We start from the raw sequence: 12,035 nt of genomic DNA on the forward strand, positions 1-12,035 counted from the left end.
CCGCAGTAAAAAACGTCCCTTGTGTATGAGGCCTTATGCAGGCCATAGACGGGTCGAAAATCAGTCGTTTTCGGCCTAAAAAAAAATCAGCCGATTTTTGCACCATTAGTGGGTTAATTGGTCGGTCATTCTTTGGGGTTTTGGCACATTTTTTTTATCGGTAAAGTTGGAAAAAATTTCAGCCGAATTTGCCAATCAGCCAATTTTCCCAGCAATGATGGGCAAATCGGCCGATCGTTTTACCGATAAAAAATCTGTGCATGAGCCGTGACCTGCAAGAAGTAGAAAAAGAAGAAGAAAAAGAAGTAAAAAAAAGAAAAAAAAGAAGAAGAGAAAGAAGAATTCCAGTCCGCTATTATATTTGACATTAAAAAGTATTGCGGTTGCAACAATGTATCTATTTGTATCCGAATAAAAACATCTGTATCCGAAATGGATACAAATGGATACATTGTTGCAACCGCAATACTTTTTCATGTCAAATATAATAGCGGAGCTCTCTGCAGGGACAGAAGTAATTAAATGCCGGCTGTATACCGTTGCTGGTAACGTCGGCCTATTGAACGACCGATTTTTCGTTTTTGTTTTTTTTTAAACGGCCAGTTTTCAACCCGTCTATGGCTTGCATTACTCTAGCCAAAAGGAAAAAAAAAAGTTTTGCCTGTAGTTCTACTTTAACCCCCCTGACGGTATTCCCGAGTGTAGCTCGGGGTAAAGTTTCAGCACCACAAGCGGTAACCCCCCCCCCCCCCCCGAGCTACACTCGGGAATACACTGCAGCGTTGCTCCGGGATCTCTTCTTCACTTACCTTGTCCTGCGCTCCCGCGATGTCCCCCCTGCAGTGTCCCCTGTAATGTCCTCCGGCCGACGCTGGCATCTGTCTTCCGGGTTCTGGTCCCCGCGACGTCGGGACATACGGGGGACGAAACGGCGGGAAATTCAAAAATGTAAAAATATGACATTCACTAAATACACTAAAATCACATAGTATAACATTCCTGTATCAAACCATTTCACATACATTTTGTCCCGAGTGCTTGTCCGGCGCCCTGCCTGCATTTTTACTGTTCTTTCTGCCTGGAAACTGAGAAACGTCCATGGCGTCCAAAAAGCGTCCGTTTAGGTCAGACGCGGTTTTAGACCGGCTAGAGAACAGCGATAGTAAATCAGAAACACTTGCAGAATTGAGTGATAATGATTCGTGGGGGAAATTCCTCATCAGACACTGAAAACGATTCTGTGACTTTGCTCAGCGATGTGCGAACTTGGCGCTCTATTTCACATTTCAGTGTTTTTGGTTTGCTTATATTATTGAATTAAATTTATTATTATTATATTATTATTTTTATGATTATTTATTATATTATAATTTATGATTTCGTGTTTAAACCGTTATCATCCCCGGGATGTTTACTAGACTCTTGTTCGGACAGATTTCAGTGAGTTATTCCTAAGAATTACAGGCCTACAATAAAAAACCAACATATTTCCATGCAAAAAAATGTACCGCTTTGAGCACAGAAATACTGACATAATCAGACCGAAAGGGAGGTTAAGGGAGGCAGACCCTGCAACTTTCCTCATTAGAACACTGAGAGTGCACCAGGTGATTATAATGAACCCAGGGGCGGATTGACAACTCATGGGGCCCCTGGGCAATAGGGGATCATGGTGCCCCTGTGTCCTTGCCCACACTCAAAGCACACCCAAAAAAGCCTATAAAAAAGGTATCAGGGGCATTTCATGGGGCCCCCTACCGACCCTGAGCCCTCGGGCAGTGCCCAAGTGCACGAATGGTCAGTCCACCCCTTAATCAACCAGATCCTCCCATTCAGAATCAGTCCGTAAAGGCCATGCTAAAAAATCTGCTGCAAAGTTTGTTATATTATTATTATTATACAGTATTTATAAAGCGCCAATAGTTCGCTCAGCGCTGTACATTACAAAGGGGGACAGAACATGTGACAGAACAATACCAATACAATGCAAAACATGAGGGGATCGAGGGCCCTGCTCTTTGGAGTTTACAATCTAGGAGGGAGGGGGTGGTGGCACAGGAGGAGATAGCTGTGGGGGATGGAGTGGTAGGAAGAGTGGAGGAGGTCAGCAAGTTAGCAGGGGGTGGGGTAGGCTTCCCTGAAGAGATGGGTTTTCACGGTGCGCCTAAAGGAGAGGAGAGTAGGTGATAATCTGATGGGTTATAAAATCCCTGTAATGTACATTGATCGCCCAGAGGGGAGTGTTTTTTCCTCAACAAAAGTAGAGTTACTCTTTAGTATATCATTCAAGAAAACAAAGTTTTTTTGACTATGCAGGGACTCTGAAGGATCCTTGGGCAGTCCTGAAATATTGCTTTTCTATGTGATCACAGAAGAATAAAGAGCTTTGCACTTTGAAACAAGCTTGTCGGGGGGCTGGCAACTTATTTTACCCATTTTCTGGGTCAGTGACTCGAAATACTGAAGCATACTCTGCTATGCAAATCATTTCTGAAGAGGTTGTCCTCACTTCTTGTCTCATCAACCATCATCATGGGGACAGGAGTGAAGGCAAATCCTTCCCGATGGTAACAATTAAAATGACAGAGGTCCCAACTCTTCCGCTTCCTATCCAAACCAAACAAGAAAACTAGAACTATATACACCCAATAATGACATTTCAATCTTGATTGGATGTTGAAAGACTGACTCAGCCGTTACCCTCATTGGAGGAATCCACCCCTAGGCGTTGGAGGCTCTTCCCCCTGCTCCTGCTGTTGCACTCTTCCATATAAAATAATAATCATGGGATGTTGAGCTGAATTGCGATGAGAGTGACTTGGAGAGATATAAGGGACCAAATGTTTTTACCATCCGCCCCCATCTTTTTACTGGTGGATTGGCCTTTGTATGTTTAATTTGAAAACAAACAAAAAAAAAAACTGCCACCTCTATGGCCTGTGCGTTTTTCTAGTATATTGGTATATTTTATAGGGTTGTATCAGCTTATGAGCTGGAGACATTCGTACATTGAATTCAAATCTGTGGTGTTTGCTAATATTTTATTTTGCCATTCAAACTGTTGTGACATTATTAATGATTCACTGTTTGCTCCCTGGTTACCTGATTACGGAATTAATTTCAAAGTTGTTCTTACGGCAAATGTATCTTGTCCTAAATAGAGTTGTCATGGAGACTAGTTAATTTACAAGCTGAATAACTGGGTGACACAATCTTTATGCTGAGACTCATCACTATGCACAAAAGAATGCTGATAGGGACTTTTAAAGGTTTCAGGTTTATTGGAAATAAAAGCCTATCTCTAATCAAAATCTGAAAACTCAACTCATCCCTCCCACCCGGTGTCCCCCATCTGCTCCCACCCAATGTGCCCCATCTGCTCCCACCCAATGTGCCCAATCTACTCCCACCCAATGCCCCCCATCTGCTCCCACCCAATGTGCCCAATCTGCTCCCACCCAATGCCCCCCATCTGCTCCCACCCAATGTGCCCAATCTGCTCCCACCCAATGCCCCCCATCTGCTCCCACCCAATGTGCCCAATCTGCTCCCACCCAATGCCCCCCATCTGCTCCCACCCAATGTGCCCAATCTGCTCCCACCCAATGCCCCCCATCTGCTCCCACCCAATGTGCCCAATCTGCTCCCACCCAATGTCCCCCATCTGCTCCCACCCAATGTGCCCAATCTGCTCCCACCCAATGTGCCCAATCTGCTCCCACCCAATGTGCCCAATCTGCTCCCACCCAATGTGCCCAATCTGCTCCCACCCAATGTGCCCAATCTGCTCCCACCCAATGCCCCCCATCCGCTCATGCCTAATGTCCACAATACACTCCCACCGCAATGTCCACAATCCACTCCAATACATATGCTTTAACTCAATGTTCCCAATCTGATCACTTCTACCCAATGTTCCCTATCCACTCTCACCCAGTTTCCCACATTTGATTCCACCCCTTGTCTCTCATTTGCTCCCACTTAATGTCCACAATCCACTCCCACCACAATGTCCACAGTCCACTCCACTACATATGCTTTAACCCAATGTTCCCAATCTGATCACTTCTACCCAATGTTACCAATCCACTCCCACTCAATGTCCCACTTCTGCTTTCACCCTTCAGCCCTCATTCGCTCCCACCCAAAGTCCCAAGTCCACTCCAACCCAATATTCCCCATCCTCTCCCATCCAATGTCCCCCATCCACTCACGTCCTCAATCCACTCCCACCCAATGTACTACATATGCTTTAACCCAATGTTCCCAATTCACTCTCTCCCAATGTCCCACTTTTTCTTCCACCCCTTGCCTCTCATTTGCTCCCACTTAATGTCCCCAGTATACTACCACCCAATGCCGCACATCTGCTCCTCCCCAATATTCCACATCCACTCATAGTTACATAGTTCTCCTCCAATTTCATTGTGTGGTCATGTGTCTTCCTACACTCCCCAAGACTGAATGGTTTATTCCCTATGCTAGAATCTTCATTGAGGTGTTTGTATATCACTATCATTTCCTCTCTCAAGTGTCTCTTTTCCAGGGAGTATAGGATAGGGAGAATAGGTTTAATAAACTCCCATCCACTATTCCCCATCTGTTCTCACCCAATGGCCCCATCTGTTCCCACCCAATGGACCCAGTCCACTCCCACCCAATGGCCCACATCTGCTCCTCCCCAATTCAGTATTCCTCATCCACTCATAGTTACATAGTTGGTAAGGTTGAATAAAGACACCAGTCCATCCAGTAAACCTGTGTGTTTGTTTGTTCATTTAAAAAAATAATTGCCTGTACCCCTGTATACTGTGTTTGTTAAGATACCTGTCCTAGAGTTTTTTGTAAACTATCAATACTTCCCACTGACACTACCAATTGTGGAAGTGAGTTCTACATCCTTACCACCCTGACAGTGAAAACCCCCCTACCCACTTTAAGGTTAAACCGCTTCTCCACCAATTTTAATTGAGTGGCCATGTGTCTTCTTACACTTCCCAAGACTGAATAATTTATTCCCTATGCTAGAATCTTCATTGAGGTATTTGTATTTTGCTATCATATCCCCTCTCAAATGTCTCTTCTCCATGGAGAATACATTTAGTAAACTATTACCCAATGTTCCCCATCCATTCCCACTCAATGTCCTCATCTGCTCCCACCCAATGTTCCCCATCTGCTCCCACCCAATGTCCCACTTCTGCTTACACCCAATGTCCCACTTCTGCTTACACCCAATGTCCCACTTCTGCTCCCACCCAATGTCCCACTTCTGCTTACACCCAATGTCCCACTTCTGCTTACACCCAATGTCCCACTTCTGCTTACACCAAATGTCTCCCATTCACTTCCTTCCAATGTCTCCAATCCACTCCAACACAATATCCCACGCCTGCTTCCATCCAATGTCCCCCATCCTCTCCCACTCTATGTCCCCAATCCACTCACACCCAATGTCCCCCATCCACTCCCACACAATGTCCCACTTCTGCTCCCACCCTATGTTTTCCATTTGCTCCCACCCAATTTCTCCAATCCACTCTAACCCAATGTCCCACACCTGCTTTCACCCAATGTCCCCCATCCTCTCCCATCCAATGTCCCACATCTGCTTCCACCCAATGTCTCCCATTTGCTCCCAACCAATGTCTCCAATCCACTCCCATCCAATGTCTCCAATCCACTCCCATCCAATGTCTCCAATCCACTTCCACCTAACGTCCCACATCTGCTCCCACCCAATGTCCCCCATCCACTCCCACACAATTTCCCACATCTGCTCCCACCCAATGTCCCACATCTGCTCCCACCCAAAGTCCCTCATCCACTCTCACCCAGTCTTATCCATCCTCTCTCACCCAATGTCTCACATTTGCTACCATCCAATGTCCCCCATCATCTCCCGCTGAGTGTCCTCAATCTGCTACCATCCAATTTCCCCCATACACGTCCACCATTCCTTTTCTTTTCTAAAGATGCCTCTAAAGCAATTATGTGATCCACCATAGCACCTCTTCTGTATATGATAACCGGTGATCCGCCATGCCTTCAATTGTTTTTTTTTTTGTCACCCTTCTTTATGACATCATAACAGCTCTGCTGGAGACTTCCGGACCACATGAGGATTTCACCAAAGGACAGCCAATGGAAAAGTTTCACCAGACAGCAGTGTGAACACCCAAACAAGGACCTTCTACTGTGAAAGCCAGCAGAAAGAAGGTCACATGACCATGGATTCAAAAAGGTTTTTAGGTTAGTGCTTTTACTTTCAATAATTCTTTTAATTTTTATTTTTTTTTATTTTAAACAAGAATTGTAACATTCCAGAAATATAACCTGAAGAATTGTAAAAAATACTGTCATTGTAGTGCATTCAAATGCCGTGTGATCACTAGTGAATCCTCTGTCTGGAAGTGCAAGGAAAATACTAAATATTTTCCTTTATCCTATGGGTAGGGCTCAGAATATCCATCAAATCTCTTGGGAGGCACAAAGAACAGCCCACCAAGTCTCAACGGTGGCTGGTTGTCAGCACCCCTAAGAGGAAAAACAGACATCATAATAATTTAATGTTACCATTGAGCTGGTAGTTTTGTACTGGAGCCACGCAGTGGTGTATTTAGGTTTCATGCTGCCCTAGGCAACACAAAATTTGCCCCCCCCCATAGTAAGACCCTAACACTGACAAGCACCTCCCTCCCCCATGATAAGAGCCTGACACTGACCAACAACACCCCCCCAGCCCCCCCCGCCCGAGAGAGCCTTCCACTTTCACCACCCCATACACACTGGCAACCCCCCCACCCTGGCGAGAGAGAAGACACTCACCTTCAAAGCTCCGGACATCCCCGGGAACAAGAGTCAGGCTTTGCATACACCATCAAGCAGCCTGCAGCCTCTCTCAGATCCCACCTGGTCCCTGTGCTGCGTTTGTCCTTTCTTCAATCCCTTCTTTCGGGGGGCGGCGCTGCCTCCCTGAAAAATGCTGCTGACCCCCTGAAAAATGCTGCTGCCCCCATGAAAAAATGCCGCCCTAGGCAAATGCCTTGTTTGCCTTGTGGTAAATACGCCCCTGGAGCCACGGTCACCATGTTAAGTCAGATTCATTTTGTACATTGTGTAATACGCTCAACATCTGAATATTGATCATAATCCAATTCGATTTGTGTTTTACTGAATCCAAGGGGATCATAGACACTCCCGCATCGAGCTATAACTATTCCAGCTATTATATAGGCAGTCATCAGTAGTACTAGTCCCCTTTGGAATACCTGGGAAAAAATGAGGTTAATGTCTTTACTAATGTGATTGAGAGATTAGCTGGAAAGGGGGGTCAACTACATTGAGGTGGTTTCCTTGAGTTCTCCTCTAAAGTGGCTGTAGAGGCTCAAGGTTTTTTACCTTCGTGCATTCTATGTATGAAGATAAAAACCCTTCAGCAGTGCCCCCAGCCCCCCTAATACCTGAGCCCCATTGAGATCCAGCAGTGCGCATGAGAGCCTCGGCTCTCCCAAGTCTCTAGTCATTGGCTGAGACAGCAGCTGGAGCCATTGGCTTCCGCTACTGTCAATCACAGACAGTGAGCCAATGAGGAGAGAGCAGGGGGCGGGGCGAGCCTTCTCGGATGCCCCCATAGCAAGCTCCGTGTTCTGGGGGCACTTGGCAGGGGGGAGGGGCCACCAGTGCCGGTGCGGTAACTGAGAAGAGGAGGATCAGGGTTGCTCTGTGGAAAACTATTATACAGAGTAGGTAAGTATAACATGTTTGTTATTAAAAATAAAATCTGCCTTTAATAACACTTTAAAGTGTTACTAAACCCCCCACAGTACAATCAGTCTGTATATGCAGTAAAGCATGCTTGTTATACTCACTGTGGAACCTAAGGGGTTAATCCTCTGCATTGCGTAAAAAGGCTGTTTGATACTGTCTTCTGTGCCCCTCCCCTTGTTGAAATGACCAACTGATACAGACTGAATCCTTAGTCACATGCTCACTTTGGTGTGTATTGCTAGAGAGTTTTTTTTTTTTTTCTTGGGAGAGTGCATGTGATCAGCACAGGGCCAATCAGCAATGTCCAGACAGAGGGTCAGGACTTTCACATCCTCCTAGAGCAGAAAGAAAACTCCTCCCACAATCTTTAACCAGTGCTCATATTGCCATATAGACTGCTATATACTGCTGATATGAAAAGGTATTTAGCAGTTTATATTTATTAAAATAATTGCATTTCCATGTTGTGTGTACTGTGGGAGACCAGATATAGTGAATGCAGGGTCCGGGGAGAGCGGATATAGTGAATGCAGGGTCCGGGGAGAGCGGATATAGTGAATGCGGGGTCCGGGGAGAGCGGATATAGTGAATGCAGGGTCCGGGGAGACCAGATATAGTGTATGCAGGGTCCGGGGAGACCAGATATAGTGAATGCAGGGTCCGGGGAGACCAGATATAGTGTATGCAGGGTCCGGGGAGACCGGATATAGTGAATGCGGGGTCCAGGGAGACCAGATATAGTGTATGCAGGGTCCGGGGAGACCAGATATAGTGAATGCAGGGTCCGGGGAGACCAGATATAGTGAATGCAGGGTCCGGGGAGACCGGATATAGTGAATGCAGTGTCCGGGGAGACTGGATATAGTGAATGCAGAGTCCGGGGAGATCGGATATAGTGAATGCAGGGTCCGGGGAGAGCAGATATAGTGAATGCAGGGTCCAGGGAGAGCGGATATAGCAAATGCAGGGTCCGGAGAGAGCGGATATAGAGAATGCAGGGTCCGGGGAGACCAGATATAGTGAATGCAGGGTCCAGGGAAGACCAGATATAGTGAATGCAGTGTCTGGGGAGACCAGATATAGTGAATGCAGGGTCCGGGGAGACCAGATATAGTGAATGCAGGGTCTGGGGAGACCAGATATAGTGAATGCGGGGTCCGGGGAGAGCGGATATAGTGAATGCAGAGTCCGGGGAGACCGGATATAGTGAATGCGGGGTCCGGGGAGACCGGATATAGTGAATGCAGGGTTCGGGGAGAGCGGATATAGTGAATGCAGGGTCCGGGGAGAGCGGATATAGTGAATGCAGGGTTCGGGGAGAGCGGATATAGTGAATGCAGGGTCCGGGGAGACCGGATATAGTGAATGCAGGTTCCTGGAGACCAGATATAGTGAATGCAGGGTCCGGGGAGACCAGATATAGTGAATGCAGGGTCCGGGGAGACCAGATATAGTGAATGCAGGGTCCGGGAAGACCGGATATAGTGAATACAGGGTTCGGGGAGACCAGATATAGTGAATGCAGGGTTCGGGGAGACCAGATATAGTGAATGCAGGGTCCAGGGTTTAGTAACACTTTAAGGTTTGCCAGGCAACAGGAATATGTAACATGTCATAAGTCCTGTGAGATCCATACAAATCTCAGTTCATTCTAGTAAAACCAGTAGAGAGATCAGTGGTATGGAATTCTACAGTTTGTACGTTTTTGCCTTAGAAACAAAAAAATATTATTTATAAACAATTCTAATAAATATTAATATTTATCTGACTGGTATTAAAAATGTGGCTAACATTCATTTCTATGAATACAGAAGTGCAACAAGGACTAATAATGTGCAATATGCCTCAATCCATTGGCAGCCATCAGAAGTTATCCTGCATTCATTTAGATCGGTGTGAAGGAATAATACGTAATTAGTCATTGCGGGTTACTGCGCGGTGTGCATGGCTCTTCATCTTATTAAATAGGCCCAAGAGATCCCTCTTCCTTCATTGTATAACCTGTAACAGATGTATTGGATGGAGAACGGACAAGACTCAACTACAAGCAGCAGATGAATTGTACATCCCGTGTGTGTCTTCTGTCACCCGTCTCTTCTGACCCTCACGGGTTGCTCGCCCTTGGCAAGACTCCTTCTACCCACCGCCATTCCCTCCGGACAGGCCCGCTGCTCCCCGCTCCTCCATCTTAAGTTGCCCTCCTAGTTGACCTTGTCACAGCAGATCAATGAGGCCTTACGAAACACCTTAAACATGGAGCTACTATTCCTGTCCAGTCTTAATCAATACTGGGAATGAATACTCCCCAGCCGATATGTAAGGTGGAAGTGGCGTGATAGAACATGTAATCAGTGAGCACATATGTGAATTCGTTATTGTGACATTAATAAAATAATATTTGATTTCATTTTACATTTCTGGTCCCGTATTTCCATGACTATTATACAGTGCGTTCATAAAGCATTCACAACCCCTTCACAATGCACAATTGCTACAATATGGTACCACGCTCCAATTAATCATACAACATTAATATATATCCTTAATCCTGTGAAGAAAATTAATATATATATATACCGTATTTTTCGCCATATAAGACGCTCCGGAATATAAGACGCACACAATTTTAAAGGAGGAAAATCTAGAAAAAAAAGATTCTGAACCCAATACTGTAGTAAAATATTTTATATCAACTGTATAAAGTTAACAGCAGTTTAAGAACAATTTTATGCCAACCATGTAACATATTAAGAACTATCTTTACTCTCATTAACAGAGTCTTTTTGTTTAATACATCATCCACCATTGCCCCCACTCATCACGTAATGTCCACCATTGCCCCCACTCATCACGTAATGTCCACCATTGCCCCCACTCATCACGTAATGTCCACCATTGCCCCCACTCATCACGTAATGTCCACCATTGCCCCCACTCATCACGTAATGTCCACCATTGCCCCCACTCATCACGTAATGTCCACCATTGCCCCCTACTCATCACGTAATGTCCACCATTGCCCCCTACTCGTCATCACCATCACTGTTCCCGTGCAACATTGCCCCCACATTAGTAATAATAGCCAGTAACATTGCCCCCACATTAGTAATAATAGCCAGTAACATTGCCCCCACATTAGTAATAATAGCCAGTAACATTGCCCCCCACATTAGTAATAATAGCCAGTAACATTGCCCCCACATTAGTAATAATAGCCAGTAACATTGCCCCCACATTAGTAATAATAGCCAGTAACATTGCCCCCACATTAGTAATAATAGCCAGTAACATTGCCCCCAACATAGTAATAATAGCCAGTAACATTGCCCCCAACATAGTAATAATAGCCAGTAACATTGCCCCCACATTAGTAATAATAGCCAGTAACATTGCCCCCACATTAGTAATAATAGCCAGTAACATTGCCCCCACATTAGTAATAATAGCCAGTAACATTGCATTGCCCCGCTCCTCACCTGTTGTTGTAGATCCGCGCTAAGGTAGGATCCACGAGCAGAGGGGGTGATGACGTCAGCGCGCACCGCCGGGTGTACTAAGATGGCCGACCGCTCCAGAGATAGGCCAAAGCCGCGGCCTCTCCTATGGCCGTGGCCGCGCCTCCCGGATTCTCTCTCTATTCGTCGTATAAGACGCACCAACTTTTCCCCCCCAGTTTTGGGGAAGAAAAAGTGCGTCTTATACGGCGAAAAATACGTTACATCATAAATCAAAATTCATTCATTTTTAAATCCAATAGTAATCTTAAATGATATGTGAAGTCAAGGAATTCTTTTCTGAAGTGTAGTGTCAATCTCCCAATAGGTGCTATATACAATATACTGTGAGGTGTTCTTCCTCTATAATAAGTTGGATAACAATGAACAGTCAAAACTGCACCATGGATCTGTATAAGCAGCGTAATCCTTTGCCTCCTCAGCTCAGCTGTGTGGTTGAATCCTCCTCAGCTAGCTGCCTGGTCTTTTCCTCCACAAATGAAACATGTAAAGAAGGAGAGATACATAGTGTCTTATCTGGGATACAAGGTATTTAATATGCGCTGATGTTACACTCACATATGAGAAGATAATAATGCGCTTAATATATGCAAACAATCTCGGACCGCGATAGGGTCAGCCTTGCAGGTGTGTCTGCCCACTCTGACTATACTCGCCGTTCCTCTGTGCGGATGCGTGATGACGTCACTGCCCCTCCCCTACGCGTTGCGCTACAGGGACTCGTAGCTTCCTCTGGGGGATGTAGATGAG

The 12,035-nt window shown here is 45.7% G+C and overlaps 1 long non-coding RNA gene across 1 annotated transcript in view; it reads left to right on the plus strand.

Moving 5' to 3' along the window:
* Positions 1 to 10,182, plus strand: part of LOC149462251 (uncharacterized) — a 74,065-nt gene extending 63,883 nt beyond the window's left edge. The window contains exons 3-4 of the long non-coding RNA XR_016312688.1: positions 6,095 to 6,252; positions 9,582 to 10,182. This is a non-coding gene — a long non-coding RNA (uncharacterized LOC149462251). The remainder of the gene's footprint in view (positions 1 to 6,094; positions 6,253 to 9,581) is intronic.
* The last annotated feature ends 1,853 nt before the right edge of the window (positions 10,183 to 12,035 follow it).

The sequence above is a fragment of the Staurois parvus genome, unplaced genomic scaffold (assembly GCF_062004578.1).
Source record: "Staurois parvus isolate SC_StPar_1 unplaced genomic scaffold, SC_StPar_1.0 ptg000179l, whole genome shotgun sequence".
NCBI classification, from domain to species: Eukaryota; Metazoa; Chordata; class Amphibia; order Anura; family Ranidae; genus Staurois; species Staurois parvus.